We start from the raw sequence: 21,470 nt of genomic DNA, 5'->3' as shown, positions 1-21,470 counted from the left end.
GACTGTATTCTCTATTCTGTACATTGCATCCTTGTGTCTTATTTATTTTATGACTGGAAGATTGAACATCTTTATCCTATTTACTTGTTATGTCCAGACATTCACACCCCTCTCCTCTGGGGACCAGTTTGTTTTCTGTATCTCTCAGTCTGTTACTGTTTTGTTTTGGTGTTTTCCTTTGTTCTTTAGATTTCATATAAATGAAATCATATGGTATTTGCCTTTCTCTGTATGACTTATTTCATAGCATAACATCCTCTAGGTCCATCCATATTGTTGCAAATGACAAGATTTATTTCTTTTTATGGCCAAGTAATACTCCATTGCCTATATACTCCACTGGGTTTACTACAACTTTAACCATTCATTTATCATCTGATGCTTAGGCTGCTTCCATATCTTGGCTATTGTAAATAATGCTGTGTTGAACATAGGGGTGCATATTTTTTTGAGTTAGAGTTTTCATTTTCTTTGGATAAATACCTAGAAATGGAATTGCTAGATTGTATGGTATTTTTACATTTAATTTTGGGAGGAACTTCATACTGTTTCCATAGGGGCTGTACTAATTTACATTCCTACCAACAGAGCATAATGGGCTCCTTTTCCTTTACATGCTTGTTATTTCTTGTTTTTTTGATAATAGCAAGGTGTTAAGCATTTGCAGTTTTCATTTGGCCCAGCCAATTATGCAGTTGGAGGCCTGGGAATTTAAAAGAGAATAGTATCTCCAGCCCCATCCTAGATCTAAATCAGATTTCTAGGTAATTCACCTGCATATAAATGTTTGAGAAGCACTGATCTAGAGGTTCCTATCTAATATGATAGTCACTGACCACATGCAGGTTACTGAGCACTTGAAATGTATTTAGTCCAAATTGAGATGTGCTTTAAGTGTAAAAAACATACCAGGTTTTGAACACTTAGTATGAAAACCGAATGTAAAACATCAGTAACTTTTATACTGATTAACATTGACATGACAACATTTTGGAGATGTTGAGGTAAATAAATATATTATCTAATGTAATTTTACCTATTTCATTTTCTTTTTTAATGTAGAAGCTGGATAACTTTACATAGTGGTCTGCATCTGTGGCTCATATTGTATTTGTATCGGACAGTACTGGTTAGATTCCCCCATTCTACTTTTTTTTTTCGTCTCAGCTTATGTATCTTCTGTCACATTCTTTCAGGAACAGGTTAAATAAGTGCTATATTAAAATGGTAAGCTAATTCCATCTAAAGTGCTACTGTCAGTCCAGTACTTTAACATGTTGCCATTTCTAGATATCGTTGAGTTTTAACTGGGATCTTTAGTACCTTATTCCATTGCAGCGTTCTAGAAGCTTAGCTTACATCAGCATCCCCTAGAGGGCTTGTTAAAGTGCCAATCAGATTGCTGAATCCTGCCCCCAATGTATCTGACTCAGTCTGTCTGAGGTTGGGCCTAAGAATTTCATTTCTAACAAGTTCCCAGGTGATACCAAAGCCTCTGGTATGGAATCCATACCATAAGACCAACTATTCTTATGGCTCCCAACCCTGGCTACACGTCAGAATTGCCTGGGTAACTTTTAAAAAAATCACATGGGTGCCTATACCCCACCTCCCCAAGCTGGAATTTAGTTGTTTTAGGATATGACTCTGGGAATGATATTTTATTTATTTATTTGTTATTTATATATTTAAACAGCTACCTCTTATGTTTGTATATTTATATATTTAATAATCTGCACCCAACAAGGGGGGCTCGAGCCCAGGACCCCAAGATCAAGAGTCATATGCTCTTCTGACTGAGCCAGGCAGGCGCCCCAGGTAATGATAAGCAGCATTGAGAATGAATGCTGTAATTAAAAAACAGCAATAAGTGGGAATTATAGGCATTGGGACAGGGCCAGCATAGAGACATTTCTCTCTTCTCTTTTCCTTTTGAAGGAACAGAGAGCAAACAAGATGCTCAATCTTCACCCTACCCTGATGGGACATGGAGGCTAATTTGCACCATTGTGAATCAGATGGGTTTCAGGGAGAGGTAGTTATTTGCCCATACTGAACAAGAAGGTAACAGGAACTCAGTGTTTCCTCCTTACTTTGAACACCCTGGGAAGCTCCTGATGTGTTAAGAGGCCAAGACTTGGCATCTGAGGTTTCTGTCCTGTGTTTCCCTGTGTGGTTGGTGTCCCTCAGTGTGGCTCCTGGAACACACACAGTGCAGAGGTATTTGATTTACTTCAGGCAAACTTGGCACCAACAATATCATTTTCGTTTGTGACTTCAATGTGTTTCTCAAGAAGATGCATTTAAGAAATAATTTAATCTCTTGTGTTTGCCTTCAAGTGATGAGAAAAACATGAATATGAATTCAGTTTAATGATGAATCACCAGCTTAGCCTCGCCTGGGATTTGACTGACTCACTTGGTGTATGACTCATGTGTTATTCGATTTATATTGTTTGAAGATGGATTGCTGTGGCTCCTGGAAGTGTTGTATTTTCTTCTGAACTTTTGAAAACTGTTCTTTACAGTGGATAAAAAAAAAAAAGAAAATAGAAATGATTAATAATGAAATGTTACACACATATACACTTGTATATACCCAACAGGACTTTGGCAGGGAGAGATGCTGTAGTTTCCAAGCATATGGCAGTAACGTAAAGTAGGTTATTTGTCTTGACTAGATTAATATGAAATATATTTGTTTCTTGACAAACATGATTGATGGGCATGAGCAACCATCCCCAGGTTATTTATTTTGATTTGCTTCTCAATAATTGGGATGACTTCAGATGGCTGTTCATTTGTTCCTGTTTTTTTAGTCCCAACCAGTGGTAAGAATTCCCAAAAACTGTGAGCGTGAAGAATGCAAATATTTTTAAGTTCAAATTTCTTTTTTTTTAAAAAGATTTTATTTATTATTCATGAAGGACAGGGAGAGAGAAAGGCAGAGACACAGGCAGAAGGAGAAGCCGGTGCCATGCAGGGAGCCCGATGTGGGACTCAATCCCAGGACCCAGGAATCACCACCTGAGCCAAAGGCAGATGCTCAATCACTGAACCACCCAGGTGCCCCTAGTTCGAATTTCTTAAGGTTATTTCTTGAGTTACTATTTTCTCTTCTTTTTTAGATACACACAAATGCATTCCATGTTTCCTGAGTTCTAAATTTAATATCTCACCACCACTCTCTTGCCTCCCCTTCTTTCTAGTAGAGGTTAGACATACACTTCAAGCCAGGTATGCTTGCTGCTGATATGGTGCTGTCCATAGCTCTGATCTTTGGAACAGTTACTATTTTTTTACCTTGATAATTATTCACAATATGTTGATTGAGAAGATATTCCTTCACAAATCAAATGGTAGGTTATTGGATGACAGAAATCAACCTTGTATATCAAAGCAGCCAAAGTCATATGCTGATAATTTTAACGGGATCTCTTAAATGACCAAAAATACATAGAATTTTCTTAGGACAACCCGTAACATATAAGATGTTTTAAAGTACCTGAGCATTCCAAGTATTAGTGATGCAGAGGCAACTGCATTGATTTGGAAATCTAAGATAAGTACCCAAAATGAAGTTCTGTAAAAAATTTACCACATCTAGTATAATGGGTACGCAAAATCCCTAAATCATACAGAAAACTCATTTCACCTCATAATATCTTTCTTGATATTAAAAAGTTAATAAAAACTGTGGAAAATGGTTGGTTTGAATTTTGTCCTTCTTTCCACAAATTTCTATTGATGAAGATACTATCCATCAGTAAAAATGTTTGAAAGGACTCTAGTAGGTATACAAAAGGCTTGTGTATATTTTAAATAAATAATTTAGAGTTTACCTAAAAGAATTGAGTGTGAAAGTCTTTGTAGACATCATCTAAATAACTCAATGTAAAAAAATTGTGAAAATAGTAAGTGTGCTAAAACTATCTGGAAAATCTTTAAAAACTGTCTAAGACCTAACTATACACAGGCAGGTATCTCTGATTTTCCCAGAATGATTTTTGGTATTTTTGTTTTCTGGTCTATAATAGAGACTTTTAGCTTCAAATAACAAACCCAACATAAACATTAGAAAGCAGAAAAAGAAAGCAGAAAAAGAAAGGAATCCAGGGTTCTAAGTTCGTTCTCAGAGCTCTGTCTCCATCTTACTTCTCTTGACTTCTTTTTTACATATTGGCTTTCTTTGTATTTATTACCTAAATAAAATGGCTTCTGGGGTACCTGGGTGGCTTAGACGGTTAGCATCTGCCTTTGGCTCAGGTCATGATCTCAGGGCCCTGGGATAGAGCCTGAGTCAGGCTGCCTGCTCAACAGAGCGTCTACTTCTCCCTCTACCTCTCCCATCATACCCCCACCACTCCTGTTCATGCTGTCTCTGAAATGAATAAAGAAAATCTTTAAAAATAAATAAGTAAAATGGCTTCTTTTTATGGTTAGGAAAGATGGCAATAGGCCACTCCAGATTTCATTTTTCTTATAACTTGCCACTTTAGAGAGCAGGAGACCCTTTCTTATTGTACTTCTATGTAGGAAATCTTGGCGAGGGTCCCTGCTGGTTGATCCTGCTTGGGTCATAGGTTTATTCCCGAATCAATCATATTGGAAGTGGGAAGGATCACACTGGCCTCTCCTATTAGAGAAGAGGAGTGGGTATGATCAGCCTCATTAAAACCATATAAATCATATTCCTTTTAGGAAAAATGTATACTTTTATTAGAGAAAAGAGAGAAGGAAGTTAGACAGACAAAATACAACAGATGTCCACTAGTAGGCTGCTTTAAGTTATTTTTGTTTTTATAAGTTGTAAATTAATGGCAAGTTTGTCTTATCTGTTTAGTGATTTCTACATATGTTTTTGTGTGTATGATTGTTTATGTGTGTGCTCATTTTTTGTTTTATTTTAAATATAGGATCATATTCTTTAAAGGAAAGTTTAACTTTTACTGGGAAATATATTCACCCATGTCCTGAACTCAGCATGTTTCCAGAGTTTGTCCTTGGCATTGCTTTGGAAGCTCTGAACTGTAAATAATCTGTTTAATAACCACATGGAAAGGGAGAAGAAAGAAATATAAATATGGGAGAAATAATTCTTCAAATGATTCTATAATGCTGCCTTACAGAAAGTCCTAAATGTGGGCAAGCACTCCACTTACTGCATAAGCCCCCAGGAAGCCTGCTTTTTCCCCTCCTCTCCTACTATAATCACCATCACCAGAGATTCCTTTGCTTGTTTTTCAATTTATGTAGATTAAATCATATAGTATGTACTCTTTTGTGTCTGGCTTATTTCACTCGGCACTGTTTGTGACATTTCTCTGTGTTGTTGAGTGCAATTTGTTCATTTTCATTACTCTTTGGGATTCCATTGTATGCATATGCCACATTTTATTTAACATTCTGTTGTTGATGGATGCTTGGGTTGTTTCCAATTTGGGGCTACTACGAAAAGTGTTGCTATGTACATTTTTACATGCTGTATAAGAAGCATATGTACACATTTCTATTGTTTATATACCCAGAAGAGAAATTACTGGATCATAGTATATGTATATATTCAGCTTTAGTAGATGTGTCAAATTTAGTTTTCAAAGTGATTTGTACCAGTTTATATTCCTACCAACAATTAATGAGAATTCTAATTGTTTTCACATTCTTACTAACATTTGATATTGTCAGAGTTTTAAATTTTAGCTATGTTCAAGGATTTGCATATTTCTTTTATCATGATTTTAGTTTGTATTTCCCTGATGACAAATGGGGTTAAGCATCTTTTAATGTGTTACTAGGTCATTTGCCTATTTTGTCCTGTGGAGTGCTTGTTCAAGATTTTTGCCCATTTTTTTCCCCCAGATTTTTCTTCTTATGATTTGTAGGAATTCTTTATATGTTCTGGAAGCAAGACTATACAAACACACATACATATTTGTGACTTGTTTTTTCAGTCTTTTTTTTTTTTATTTTTATTTATTTATGATAGTCACACACACAGAGAGAGAGAGAGAGAGAGAGAGAGAGGCAGAGACACAGGCAGAGGGAGAAGCAGGCTCCATGCACCGGGAGCCCGATGTGGGATTCGATCCTGGGTCTCCAGGATCGCGCCCTGGGCCAAAGGCAGGCGCCAAACCACTGCGCCACCCAGGGATCCCTGTTTTTTCAGTCTTAATGGTATCATTAAATGAAGGGAAATTTTTATTTTACTAGATTTTAATCTACCTCCCTCTCTCTCTTTTAATCATTAGTGCTTTGTACATCTTTAAAATTCTTGGGCATTGTTGGACCTTTGCATCTCCATATACATCTTACCAATAAGCTTTTCAATTTCCATAAAAAGCCTGTTGGTGTTGAGATGGCTTTGAATCAAAATTTTTGGAAGATCTCCCCTGGGAAGTTGTGTTTAGGCTGAAGACTAAAGGAATAAAAGGAGCCAGTTATGTATGGAGGGGGTGGGGAGAAAGAATTTTCTAGGGCAAAGAAACATAGTGTACAAAGGTTCAAAGTGTAAAAAAAAGGTAGCAAAATTGAGGAACCGAAGATGGCCTGTGTGGCAGAAGCAAAGTGGTGGGTGAAGCTGATCTGTTAGTCAAAGCCCAGATCCTGCAGTCTTAAGGCCATAGTAAGGGGTTTGATTAACAAGTGATTTGCAGAGACTCAGAAACTGTTGCTTTGTTTGTATGCTATCAAAATGCTGTGTTTTTTTTTTTTTTTTTTTGTAAGATTTTACTTTGGCATTTATTCAAATACTCTTTATTTTTTTATAGGTAATTTAATTTGAAAGGCCCTTAGTAATTTACAAAGCTATAATTTGATTCTCTTTGACTGAAAACAGAAGTTTTGTTGAATTCCATGACTCAAATTTGGTCTGAATATATCCATGGGTACTTTCTAAATCCATTTAACTCTCACAATTCCTTGTATTATTTGAACTCAGTGCATTAAATCATTTCTTTGAAAACTAGGCAAAAAGGTCCCCCACATGACTCAGTATATGTTCACTTCATGTCTACTTTCATTCTTTTTTGTTCACTGGGAAGAATTACAAAAAAGATGAGTCAACGGTAAATGGTAAATGCGGGAGTCTGAATCTATGCCCATTGTCCTCAGGCATCCATAGAAACACTTGTAGCTTAGAACTCTTATCAAAAGGCCTTTTGTTATTTCAAGGGCAGCACTAACATGCACAGTGACTATATGTTTTTGAATGCTTCAAAGAATCTTTGCTATTCTCCAGAAAGAATACAGCTGCTTTAGCAATTGCAACAGGGCTCCATGTATAAAGTGCTCTCCAAGTGAGTCCAAACGGTTTTATTTATGTCAAATGGTCAACCTTTACAATGGTTCTTTATATCAAAGCAATTGCATGTGGCTCTAGAAAGTAAATCCTTGTTACTTTGTCTTACTACCATAAAAAGAATGCAGTTCAATAAATAGTTGAATGAGTTTATGGACAAGATACATTGTTAAGCTCTTCTGAGCATGCAAAGATGACCAAGGCTGGAAAGCTAATATCAAGGGTCTTAACCATTCCTGAGCACAGGGTGGTGGGGTACTCTTACAGAAAATGCTGTGGAGCAGAGTAAGAAGAAATGGAAGACACAATGGGGGAGTATTTAATAAGCTCAAATGAACCATAAATAAAATGGTGTTAGTCCTTTCTTTATCAAGCTCTGCTCTGCCTTGGTAGCCCTGGCCTCACCAACAGGTGTGGTCTGGAAAAGTCTTGTCACTAGAGGTCACTTACTGAATAGATTGGGGTAAATTTCTTCAGAGTACATAGTTAATTCTGGCTCTGAGCTCCTGAGCTCTTGTTAGGGTCTAGCCTTTTTTTCTGAGGGTATGACCCTGTTCCCTAAATACTCAGCTATCTTCTGGGGTTCTTCACAAATGGGACAGTCCCTGGGATTCCTATGTTTCTTCCTGCTTGATTTCTGAATGTGCTTTTGGCAAGAGACTCTCTTCTTGCAGCCCAACTGCCAGGCCTAGGGCCCCTTGGGAAATAGTACTGGCATCCATAGGTTGCCAAATTTCTTGAACGAGGATATGAATGATAAGCTTACTTCCTTGCAGTAGGGTCAGCTTGGCAGCTTTGTGTGTCCCTTAGCCCATCAATTTTTTGTTTTCTTTCCATTCCTTAACCAGCCATAATGAAGCCTCCTTCAATTTATCCTCACTTCTTTTTTTTTTTAATTTATTTATGATAGTCACACACAGAGAGAGAGAGGCAGAGACACAGGCAGAGGGAGAAGCAGGCTCCATGCACCAGGAGCCCGACGTGGGATTCGATCCCGGGTCTCCAGGATCGCGCCCTGGGCCAAAGACAGGCGCTAAACCGCTGCGCCACCCAGGGATCCCTTATCCTCACTTCTATAGGTAATTATTCTGGATTTAGATTTGCCTTCTTGGCCTTTTAGAGTTCTACCACGTATTTACCAAATGCTTTCTATATATTCTTGGTGTCCTATATTCTTTGCTTCTGATTCAGGAACTCACTACATAGAAAAATGTTTAAGTCTGCTTCAGGTTCATAGTTCTTTTTTTTTTTTTTTTTAATGTTTATTTATTTATGATAGTCACAGAGAGAGAGAGAGAGAGGCAGAGACACAGGCAGAGGGAGAAGCAGGCTCCATGCACCAGGAGCCCGACGTGGGATTCGATCCCGGGTCTCCAGGATCGCGCCCTGGGCCAAAGGCAGGCGCCAAACCGCTGCGCCACCCAGGGATCCAGGTTCATAGTTCTTATGAATCCCTCTCTCGAAGGTACTTGGCCTCAGAGAGCAATCAAAAAGCTTGCTGAAAACCTAAAACACTAGATGGAAGATATTGTCTTGCCTAGTTAGTGTTTGTCCTGCTTGATGCAGCATATACTATGAGTCAACAAATAGTACATGGTGCTATTCTTCTAGAAACAGAAGGCACAGGTGTGTGTACCAGGGATGTAAGTTGAAGCGGTTCCTTACATAAAAGTCTTAATGACATACCTCCTACAAAAATCTTTCATTTAATCTCTGTAACTCTGGGCTCAACTGATTTAGAGATTTCAGATCCCAAGAGACACACGTGTCCATCAGGAAACACAATAGTGTTTCCACTGAATTGAAAGCTTAGTCTATTACCTGGGCTCTTCTTTTTTTGTTTTTCTCCAGTTTTATTGAGTTATAATTGACATACAATATTATGTAAGTTTAAGGTGTACAATGGGATGATTTAATATATATATTTGATATATATATATTTGATATATATATTTTGCTATATATATATTTGCTATATTATTTTGCTATATATATGTATATATATAGTACATATATGTAGTATATATACATTCTCTCTCTCTCTCTCTCTATATATATATATATAGCTACACAATAAAGTTAACTCATCCATCATCTTGCATAGTTACCTTTTTGTATGTGTGGTGAGAGCTTTAAAGATTTAACCTCTTATGAAGTATAGTCACCATGCTGTAGATTAGATCCCCAGAACTTACTTGTCCTACAACTGAAAGTTGGTACCCTTTGACCGCTTTCATTCATTTCTCGCTGACGCCCACCCCTGGCAACCATCAATCTACTCCCTGTTTCTATGAATTCAGTTTTGTAGATTCCATATATAAGTGGCAGCATACAGTATTTGTCTTTGACTTCTTTCACTTAGCATAATGTTCTCAAAGTTCACCCATGTTATCCAAATAGCAGAGTTTCTTTTTAATGGCTGGATAATATTCCAGTGTGTGTGTGTCCATGTGTGTATGTGTGTCTCTGTGGAAGACAGTATGGAGGTCCCTCAAAAAATTAAACATAGATGGGATGCCTGGGTGGCTTAGCGGTTGAGTGCCTGCCTCAGCTCAGGGCGTGATCCCAGGGTCCGGCATCAAGTTCCATATCAGGCTCCTTGCAGGAATCCTGCTTCTCCTTCTGCCTATGTCTCTGCCTCTCTCTCTGTGTCTCTCATGAATAAAAAAATAAGATCTTAAAAAAAGATTAAACATAGAACTATCATATTATCCTATAATCTCACTTTTGGGTATATAGCCAAAAGAAATGAAATCATCATTTTGAAAAGATATCTGCACTTACATGTTTATTAAAACATTATTTACAATAACCAAGGCATGGAAACAATCTAAATGTCTTTCAACAGATGAATGGATAAAGAAAATGTCACACACATTGGTGCTGCACCAATTTATATTCACCAAGAGTGCACAAAGTTTCCCTTTTCTCCACCTTTTCACCAGCACTTGTCTCATCTTTTTTTGAGAATAGCTATCCTGTAACACCTGAGTGGCTCAGCGGTTTAGCGCCTGCCTTCGGACCAGGGCATGTTCCTGGAGTCCCGGAATCGAGTCCCACATCGGGCACCCTGCATGGGGCCTGCTTCTCCCTCTGCCTATGTCTCTGCCTCTCTCTGTGTCTCTCATGAATAAATAAATAAAATCTTAGAGAGAAAGAGAGAGGGAGAGAGAGAGAGAGAGAGAATAGCTATCCTAACTGGTGTCAGGTGATATTTCATTGTGATTTTAATTTGCATTTTCCTGATGATTAGTGATATTGATCACCTTTGCATTTAGCTGAGGGCCATTTATATATTTTCTTTGGAAAAATATCTATTCCAGTCTTTTGCTTATTTTTTAATCAGACTATTCATTTATTTGCTCTTGAATTTATGAGTTTTTAAATATATTTTGGATATAAACTGCTCATCAGATTTATGATTTACAATATTTTCTCCCATTCTGTAGGTTGCCTTTTCATTGTTGATTGTTTCTTTTACTGTGTAGAAGCTTTTTAGTTTGATGTAGTCCCACTTAATTATTTCATTTTGCTTTTGTTGCTTGTGATTTTGGTGTCATATCAAAAAAATCACTGCCAAGACCAATGTCAAGGAGAGTTTTCCTTATGTCTTTTTCTAGGAGTTTTAGGATTTCAGGACTCATATTTAAGTCTTTAATTCATTTCAAGTTAATTTTTGTGAGTGGTATAAGATAGGGCTCCAGTTTCATTCTTTTGCAAGTGGTTATCCAGTTTTATGAACACCAATTATTTAAAGAGACCATCTTTTCCACATTGACTATTCTTGGCTCACTTGTCCAATATTAGTTGACCATATGCATGGTTTATTTCTGGATTTTTAATCCTATTCCTTGGTCTATGTGTGTTTTTTTATGCCAATACCATACTGTTTTGATTATTATAGCTTTGTGGTATTGTCTGAAATTAGAATATGTGATTAAATCTAACTTTGTTCTTTTCCTCAGGATTGCTTTGACTGTTTGGAGTCTTTTGCGGTTCCATACAAATTTCAGAATTTTTTTCTATTTTTATAAAAAATACCATTGGAATTTTGGTAGGGATTGCATTGAATCTGTAGATGGCTTTAGATAGTATGGACATTTTAACATCATTAATTCTTCAAATCCATGAACATGTGCTATGTTTTAATTTATTTATATATTTTTTCCATTTCTTTCCTCAATGTCTTATAGTTTTCAGTATATAGATATTTCAACTCCTTGATTAAACTTATTTCTAAGTCTTTTGTTATATTTGATGTTACTATGAATGGGGTTGTTTTCTTTATTTCTCTTTCAGATATCTCAATATTAGTATATAGAAATGCAACGGATTTTTGTACACTGATTTTGCAACTGATTTTATATCATGCAAAGGTACTGAGGCTGAGTTGCATTATATTCATTAGAAATATTTATTAGTTACTTATTATTTTTGAAGGAATGGTTTGGACATAAAAGCTTATGAGAATATCAGGTAGCCAAAAGTGAGAAGATGAGGTTTTCATTTGTTGTGTTTTTTTGTTGTCTAGAAAATGAAGCACTTTTCCTATTTGGGGGGAGGCTTCATATTGGGTTAATCTTGGTGAGGGCAGTACCCCGCTTCTTCTTAAGGGTACTGAGATGCCTACCCCAGGAAGGTTGGTGTACAAGACTGTTACCTGCCTCAACCAGTCCGAAGCTTATGGAACGGTTTGGAATCCAGAGTGAGTATGTCAAAGGAGAGATGATGGCTACAATTCATTTGCATCAGTGTATCCTATATTTTAGGTATCTTGAATAATATGGAACAATGGAAATAATCCAGAAACTTACTTGATAACTAATTAAGATTATTTTTAGTTGTTCTGATTTTTTAAAAAGTATCTCCTTTTTCCCCAAACGGAAGTATGGTACAATCAAAATAATTGTAGAAAAATTCTGACATGCATGCTGTGTTTTTTCCTGTTTATTTCCAGCACCTGATCTGACATGTTGCAAGTATTTGACAAATGTTTGTATAAATGGATTTTAGAAGAAAGAAAATATAATATTATTAATGAAAAGACCTACTTTGTTGCATTCTTCAATTAGATTTCTCGTAAAATAAAACACTGACCATTTTACTTCACTTTTGCATATTTATTAGCAGTATTATCACCTTTATTATTACTCTTTGGTTATTTCTACAACAAATACTCTTTACTTTTTAAATTTCCTAATATTTTACCATTCGGATCTGACTGGTAGTTCTAACAAAAGTAACCATTTTTCTTTAGTTTAGAGATTAAACTGTGAAATTTATTGCCAGAATTCTTTAAAATATCGATGACCCAGTGATGCTACTACATATTAATGAAACCATCACTGATTTGGAAATCACTAGTGTGTTATTTTGGCTCATATCTTTAAGGGAATTAAAGTTCACAGCTCATTGGCTTCAAAATTTCAATAGAATAGTATTACAAAAACAGTTTGATTAAAATGTCTAAGAGCCATCAGATTGAATATCCCCATCACCTCCCTGAGAACAACTTTCTTGAGAGATATAGTAGTCTATGTACAACTCTCATGTAACAATCAGAAAAAACAAAATGGGAAGAAGTAAGAATTGAAATCGGTATCCCACATTTATAAAGTTTAAATATCTTCCTTTTGGAAAAAGTGCCAGGATACTAAATGTAGAAGTTGTTTTTCACAGCAGACAAACCTGGTTGGTATGTTCTTGGGCTATAGAGATACTCATTAGCATTGAATAACCTTGCCCATGGTAAATATTTAGAATGTGATTTCTAATTCTAGTCAATATACCTGAAAATGGATATGTGACTTGACCAGGAAACTTACAGCGTTTCATTATTTCTTTTTTTGGATTATATTTAATGGAATGTTACAGACTTTTCATAAAGAAAAATTGCTAATAATTTCAGTGTTAAGATCCGGACTAAAAAAAACCAGCACATTTTCCTTCTAATGCTTACCTCCCATGTAGCATACATTATACAAAAGTACCTAAGTGTAGAAGAGATCGGTAAAAATCCAATAAACTATATGACTTGAATATACTTTTCCCAACAAAAGAAGTAATTGTAGTAAAGCTAAAGCAATTTAATTCCAATCATGGAATTTGCGATTGAACTGCTCCCTGATAACAGGTGGCAATGTTTGCTACAGGATTGGAGGGAAAGGAGCCAGTAGAAACCACTCCTGGCACCTTCTGACCATCTGCAGTTACCTCTTAGATTCCTATTAAATTACAGCATCTGATCTGCAAAATTAAATTTTCTTCTTAAAAGTAAGAGGAAGAAAGAGTCAGAGGGAAAATAAGAGCTCAAGCAAAATCAGTCTTTGCATCAGAGAGGCACAGAGCAACCATTGAAGGATTAAAGATGACCTTCTCTGAGGACATGCTCCTCTCTTCCCAGACTGCTCTCATGCTGCCCCAGCAGACGCAGAAGCAAGTCACAGGGCCACGGTCATGGGAATGCTGGGGTGTGGGGCTTGCTGGCCTGATGTGCTCATGGAAGCCCTGCATGTGGACTGTCCTGCAGCTGAACTGAGAGGGAGAGCAGCATGGCTCCACTAAGAACCAGTGGGAAGGGCCGGGCACTTCGATGGGCTTCTTTCCAATTCTAGCTGTGTCCTTCTAGTTAACTACACAGGTCATTTGTTTCATTTCTCAAAGTAACAGTTCCCTAGAAAGGTTGACATGAAGATTGGGTATAAGGGATGCAGCACAGTGCCTGGAGTTAGCAATGTTTTGAGTAAATGGCAATGATGATGTTGCTGGAGGTGATGAGGAAGAGGATGAGGGAGTGAATAAACATGAGGAAGAAGACGATGATGAAAAGAACTAAGCACTGGGGCACCTGGATGGCTCAGTTGCTTAAGTGTGTGCTTTAGGCTTGGGTCATGATGTCAGGGTTGGGGATAGAGCCCAGTGTCAGTCTCCACACTCAGTGGGGAGTCTGTCCCTTTGCCTCTTTCCCTTCCCCTTCTAGTGCTCTGTTTCTCTCAAATAAATAAATAAATAAATAAATAAATAAATAAATAAATAAAATCTTAAAACAACAACAACAACAAAACATCAAGCATTGGCTAAGGCTGGCTTTTACTTCAACTTTGGGTAAACCAAGCTCACTATCCAGATGAAAGTATTTTCTTCATGGCATGGAGTTGGACCAGGCATTACAATGTACCTTCCTGTTTTGTTTTTTTTTTTTTAAGATTTTATTTATTTATTCATAGAGACACACACACACAGAGAGAGAGAGAGAGAGAGGGAACCTAATACAGCCTGGGTGGCTCAGTGGTTAAGTGCCTGCCTTCGGCCCAGGGCGTGATCCTGGAGTCCCCGGATTGAGTCCCTCATCGGGCTCCCTGCATGGAGCCTGCTTCTCCCTTTGCCTGTGTCTCTGCCTCTTGCTTTCGGTGTGTCTCTCATGAATAAATAAATACAAATCTTTAAAAAATAAAACAAAAACAAATATTAACAGTGCTGTAAGCTAATGAGTACCATTAAGAAAGGGAAAAATGCTTTGAGAAAATTTAATAATAAAATTCAAGATTTCCATCAAGTTTACTGATTCCTTAAAACTCATGAAAGTTACAATTTTCAAAAAATCTTTTTTTCCCCATTGTATACTGACAGTTAAAAACATAGCAGTAAAATTGATAATTAAGATTACTGGGCATGTAGAGCTATTACATTAGAACTTTCTGAATGAGTAATATACAGATAAGCTTTATTGCAGGAACCTGATTAACAAGTTTATCGTCTGTATAGTAGATGTTCTTTCTGCCTGCCGAAGCTACTTGGAAAACAAGCTGGAAAAGACATTTGAAACATTCTTTTTTGCATTCTTTGATTATGTCTTGTTTGCCTCGAATCCTTATTTATGGATGAGATAATGTCTGAAAACTTCCCTTTCTTTATCTTGAGATAGAAGTATTTTTCTCCTTATGGCCTAAGTCAGCATTATTTTGGAGGACTATACAAGTTATTTTGAATTCATTATTTTCTTCAGTCACTTTTAGACTGTTATCAGCTGTAAGTTGTCACAGACCTTATTTCAGAACTAAAGAAAAATAAATGAAGAAATGAAGCTTGAACATAGGATATGATAATCTTTCTCAAGGATCATTTTTTTCCCAAAATCAGCCATTTTTAAAAAGATTTATTTATTTGAGAGATAGAGGAAAAAGAGAGAGAGACTGTGCATGAGCAAGGGGAGGGGCAGAGGGAAACAATCATCAAGCAGACTCCCCGCTGAGCATAGAGCCCAAGGTGGGGCTCAATCCCATGACCCTGAGGTTATGACCTGAGATGAAATCAAGAGTTGGTCACCTAACTGACTGAGCCACCCAGGTGCTCCCCAAATCAGGCATTTTTAATGGGATTGTCAGAGAAAATTAATTCTTAAGACATTTCTAGGATTCTGAATCCCTCTTATCAACTGAGTGTGAGATTTGGGCAGTCTCCAAAAACAGTATAGCAAAATGTCTATCATGCTATGATTCAAGGAAGAATTTCTTTGACTAAAAGACATGACAATTCAGAGCAAAGAACTAAAAATATGGTTAGTAACTCACTCCCTTTGGAGTGCTACCTACAGAGTTATCTTCCCTTGCTGAACTTTTTCATGCCATCAAATTTGTTACATGGTGTTTGATTGTTGCCTAGTGGCACAAGAAAGGTTTGAGTAGAGGAGATAAGTAAAATCACAGAACTGGACCATAATCCTAATTAATTCTTTAGGCCTCCCCTTATATATTGTGACAACAAGTTATGGAACAATGAAAAGACCATCATCCTTGAAATTAGAGTACCAATGTTCTGGCCCTCCTTCTGCCACCTGGAAACCTTGGGCAAATAACTTAAACAGGCCGAGACTCAGTTTTTCCATCTGCTCATCAAACAATAGAATTATCATAAACATTAAATGTGGTAGCATATCTATAATTACTTTGTGAAATATAAAAGGTTGCATAAATCCAATATATTATTTTCTAAGTTATAGTGAATCTTATCTTGTGTATATGTTAAAACGTTACATAAGAATGTTTTTACTAAATTTCCTTTTTTTGACACATCTACTTTGTCTTAAAGAAGATTCCATGGTAATCTGGTTAGAAATTTTCCAGAGCAGAACTAGGGAATGTTTTCCCTAGAATGTTTTAATTTCTCTAGGTCATTGTGTGAGAAATATCTTCCTGGGCCTTTGTCACAACCCCATAGACTTGGACAAGGAGCCAGAAGACCTGGGTTTGTGTCCAAATTCATCATTAACTGTACGACTTTGAGCTGATTCTGTTACCTCTCTGAGCTTGTTTCTCAAACAGTAAAAAAAAAAAAGCAGAAATAGTATTACCCGACTTGCTTATCTCACAGAAGTATTATGGAAAGCAAATAAGAAAATGGACATAGACCACTTAGTAAGCTATAATAAAATTCTGATCAAACATAAATTCTGCATTATTCCTCTGACATCACTAATAATAGTTTGTTATATCATAAATGTACTTGACTACAAGAATAGCTTTTTATTTGGAGGGTATTTTTTAAATCAAATGTACAGTTAAATGAAAGCATAATAACAATGTTTGCTTACAAAGACCAACAAGAAATGGCAGTAAACTACATAACAGCTTCAGTGAAGTAGCTACTCAAAGGGGAATGAAATGCATTATCTCAAAATATTTGAAGATAGACCATTAGCTGCTTGGTTATTACTGCTAAAAATAGTTTTCTCTCCATATAAAATTATCTCAGTATTGTAAGCAACCATTTTAAACTTTAAAAAAGTGTGGCTCAGGTGACCTAACTTCTTTTATACAATGTGAGATGAAATGGAAAAGAATACATTTCCCAGAAAAATTCAGACAACTAATACAAATAGTTTAGTGCCACACTCCACCTACTGAAGTTCACAGCATTCCTTTAGTTTCCTGAGTAACTGATTCAAATCACCATTCAAAAGGCTCTTTGGGCACTGTGTTATCCAAACAGACTGTATTGATCTAATAAATCAGATAATTGGTGAGTAAATACAGAATTTTCTTTGTGCTATGCTGATATAGCTTCAAAGGTGAAATTTGTCTCAGAACAAAGAAAAAGTCCCACAGAGAGACTAGCACATGTGGAAAAGGATTCTTCAAAAAAAAAAAAAAAAAAAAAAAGGAAAAGGATTCTTCTCCCCACATAAACTGGACCTTTGACATTTTTTCATTTTAAGAAGAAAAAGCATTTAATATATCAAAATTACACATTCATCTGCATTCTCCAGTGTGCTTCTAAAATAGTTTACTGTGAAACTGCCTTGCGGTAATATACTGACGAGTTTTGTGTAAATATATACTATCACCAAAAAAAGTTATATATCATAGGATATTTGGCACCTTGCTATTGACTAGTTTTCATTAGACTGCGTGGGAAAGGGCCATAAGCAATATCAGAATGTTTTGAACACTTAACAGAGAACCAAGAGGAATGTTAAGTAAACCAAACAGCTTCTTTTGAACGTGTCAGTTTATACCAGTTCAGTTCTGGAAAGCAAGAGTTAGAGATTTCCTTTCTTATCAACTAAACACTCTTTCTGATCTCGTTCTCTTTAATAGGCAGCACCAGGCCAGAAGACTTGATCCTCCTGTCTATCACCCTGACTGACCACCATCGATAGTTATGAAGATGTATCAATGGCTCCCAACAAATATAGACTGTAGGAAAGACAGTAGAGTATGATGTTGGCAAAGCAAGGTGTCTTCTGCTTAGCCTTGAAAGCAGCTATAAAAACAACCCTGGCAACTCAAGACTGAAATGTTTCAAATGGAGTAGGTCATGGACATGTGATGAGCCTCTTGCTGGTAATAATTTTCTGTTGGCTTCTGAGGGAGAGACCCATAAACATCTCACAGCCGTGAGATTATGACCTGAGCTGAAATCAAGAGTTGAAATCAAGAGTTGGATGCTTAACTGATTGAGCCACTCAGGTGCCCCACTATCAAGAGAATTTTCAACGTGAATTTCCAACTATAAGCTGCCTATAAAATAAAGATCACATGGTATTGATTCATTAAAGCCAGAAATTGGCCACAAGAGCTCTCCGTGTGATGGACACTAAGCAGGAATTGTGATTTAGATGCTTCCATTTGATGGTGAGTCTCAGTTTTTGAAATATTTGAAACTGAGAACTTTTAAATAAAAAAATGCATTCATTATATTCTGTTGACTTCTTCTCTGTCTCTGCCTCAACAAAGGCTCACTAAAAGCAGGCTGAGAATTTACTTAATTCATTTAGTCTGAGACAATTGAAACTATAGCTCTAGTTTAAAATTCCAAGTATTTGCTAAAATTCTATGTTACCTGCATCAAGTGAAACTTCACTATAAAATATTGAAGATGGCTTTGGCCCCCTGGCCACCTCACTCACTTAAGGTTCTCTGAGAAATTCTTTTGCCCTGTCCTTGGACTTCTGTGATAGCACTTCTGTTAAGCACTACTTCTCAATCTGTCATGTGCATACAAATTGCCCAGGGACTTTGTTAAAGCACAGATTCCAATTTAGGGAGGAGGGGGTATTTCCAAGATGCTTTCAGATTATCATGCTAGCCTGTAGATATACTTTGAGTACCAAGGCACTAAACTTTGGCCTTTTTTTCTCCACTACTTACTCCACCCATGGAAGGAAGGGGGATTTATCTAATTGGTGTAGTCAGAATCTGACAGTTATCACCCATGATCATCCTATCGAGATATGGGGGCAGAGGCCACTTGTTGCAGGTGGCCGCCTCTTTTGCCCTCTCCCCTTGTAGGTGCCCTGCCAAGAGGGGGGAGTGTCCTCCATCTGTCGAAGTTCCTGGGAAGTTTCTGCTGGTAGGGCAGAAAATGTATAGCAGTGCCTATCACAGCCTGGTCTGTAAAGTCAGTGTCCTTGGGGATGCTGTAAGCCTCTTTGGCAAAGGATCCAAATATTGTTCCCAGCCCAGCTCCACCAGCAATAAAGCAAACCTTCTTCTCCTTCATTTGAATCCTGTGTATGTTTCTCAGTTTGTTACAAACCTAGTAGAAAGAGGACGGTAATTAATTGGTTCTCTAAACTCTAAGGAATGCTATAGAAAAGTCGGCCTTCTGATATGGGAGCTCATCCTGGCTTCTTGGATAGTAGAGAGTAGTTGTCCCCTGTAGAGGATCTGCAGCTACTTATTACCTCCAGTGTCAAGGTTAAGGCACAGATGAAGGTTATTTTAAATAGAGTTTGAAAAATTGAGTCAACTGTCCTGCTGTTGCTGGGCTTTTCACATCCTCAGAATCTATTGAGCAGGAGTATGTTCCCATTAGAAAGGTGGGATTCAGATGAGAGAGGGACCTGTTTTTACCTATGGACTCCCTGGGAAAGCCTTAGAACTCAGAGCAATGCAGGTGTGGAGCTTCTTTCTAAGGGAGGATAGGATACTATTTTAAGGAGGTTAGAGATTCCAAGAGTTATGCCATAACAATAATGACTCAAGTTGTATTTAATTCTAGCCTACTTAGTCTCCTACTCCTCCACCCGCTTGTCAGTTTGCCTGTCACCGAGCCTTACAGAGTGAATTACCTTTAACATTGTCTGACCAAAAGTCTATATCCTTAAGCAACCATGGCCAATGGGCCAGGTCTGAGTTCTCTTTCGTGGGAATTGTCTTGGCCTGAAGGAGCTTACAATGCCAGGATTGATGGCATATTTGTTTTTGTTTTTGAAGATTTTATTTATTTATTCATGAGAGACACAGAGAGAGAGAGGCAGAGGGAGGTGCAGGCTTCATACAGGGAGCCAATGTGGGACTTGATCCCGGGACCCTAGGATCACACCCTGAGCCAAAGGCAGATGCTCAACCGCTGAACCATCCAGGTGTCCCTTGATGGCATATTTGAAAGTGTATTGGCTATTGTGTCAGACCAACATTCAAATACTAGCTCTGTCAATTATTAACTAGATGTTTTAGAGTCTAGACCTCGTTTAATTTCTCCGAGTCTTAGCTTTTCTCTGTTTATTCAGCTAAAAAATGAGAAGCCTGTTTAGGGTTAAATGAGATAGCAGAAATAAAGTATCTGGCATACAATAGACAACCCGTAACCAGCACATATTATTTCTATTTTTTTGTTTTTGTTTTTGTTTTTTTACCAGCACATATTATTAATATTAAACATTCAATCTTTACTTCCCATCATCTTCTTCAATATCTACTTTTTGTCACGATCTCCAGGAAAACACATATACACACCTATATATGCACATGCATTATTTGAATTCAGTTGCTCACTGATCTTAATGTTAACCTATACAAATCAAGTCAAGTAGTAATGTGCCTCAAAATACCATGTACCAAATTCTGGATTATATATGGCGTTAATGATTCTACTACTTTCATCCATTTTCTTGAACTTTGAAGTATGGTAAAATGTCTCTGAGGACTTACCATTTGAGGTCAAAAGCAAGTCTATGAATTCCAGTCTTACGAAGCAGCCAATTTCATGTAAGTGAACTCACCCATCAGGAAATTTGAATCTGTTCATATTGAAAGAGATACTCAAACTTGGTAACAGGATTGAAAACATGAGGAAGTTATTAAGCACTTCGCAATGTGACCTGACAGGTTTGATAGTAATATGCAAAGGAGTATGTTTCAATGGGAACCATCTTCCCTTCCCTTAAGTGCCCACAAGGAAGACACATAACTCATCTCCCAAACTCATTTCAATTTCTTTAACAACATGTGTTACTATCTCATCTTCATGGAAAAGAATACCTATGGAAACCAATAATAGTACTCGCTTTTAAAGACTTTCTGGTCAGAAAATATAAAATGGTTATAACCACTCCAAGCCAAAACTCCAATTTTATAGAAAATCAATTTAGCAAGATTTCTCTTTGGAGGTGGAAATGTGGTAGATAATGCCATTTGATAAAGATTATACTAAGCATAAAATTAGAACTGTTGGAGAAATAGCTTCTTTCTTAAAATACTAAGTATTCAAGAGAAAAATTTTAAAAGAGGAGTTGATTTAAGATAATTTCGGCATTGGCAGAAATGTATGCTCCTTCAGGGCAGGGCTTTCTGTTTTGTTCTCTGACATGTGCCAAATGCCTGGAACCGTATCTAATACTCAGTGGGTTTTAATAGATACTTACTGAATGAACTTATGTACCATTTAAAAA

At 37.0% G+C, this 21,470-nt stretch overlaps 1 long non-coding RNA gene across 3 annotated transcripts in view; it reads left to right on the top strand.

Moving 5' to 3' along the window:
- The window catches only part of LOC144311424 (uncharacterized), a 50,439-nt gene extending 32,263 nt beyond the window's left edge, over positions 1-18,176 (top strand). For 2 of the 3 annotated variants that reach the window (XR_013377009.1, XR_013376991.1), the window contains 2 exons: positions 11,911-12,002; positions 17,893-18,176. This is a non-coding gene — a long non-coding RNA (uncharacterized LOC144311424). Of the gene's footprint in view, positions 1-8,207; positions 8,377-11,910; positions 12,003-17,892 lie in introns of all 3 variants that reach the window. The other variant, XR_013377002.1, reaches the window with a different exon arrangement.
- The last annotated feature ends 3,294 nt before the right edge of the window (positions 18,177-21,470 follow it).

This window comes from Canis aureus, chromosome 1 (assembly GCF_053574225.1).
Source record: "Canis aureus isolate CA01 chromosome 1, VMU_Caureus_v.1.0, whole genome shotgun sequence".
In the NCBI taxonomy this organism is placed as follows: domain Eukaryota; kingdom Metazoa; phylum Chordata; class Mammalia; order Carnivora; family Canidae; genus Canis; species Canis aureus.
The sequence above is the reverse complement of the archived record's forward strand: the minus strand, read 5'-3'. Positions and strand labels throughout refer to the sequence as shown.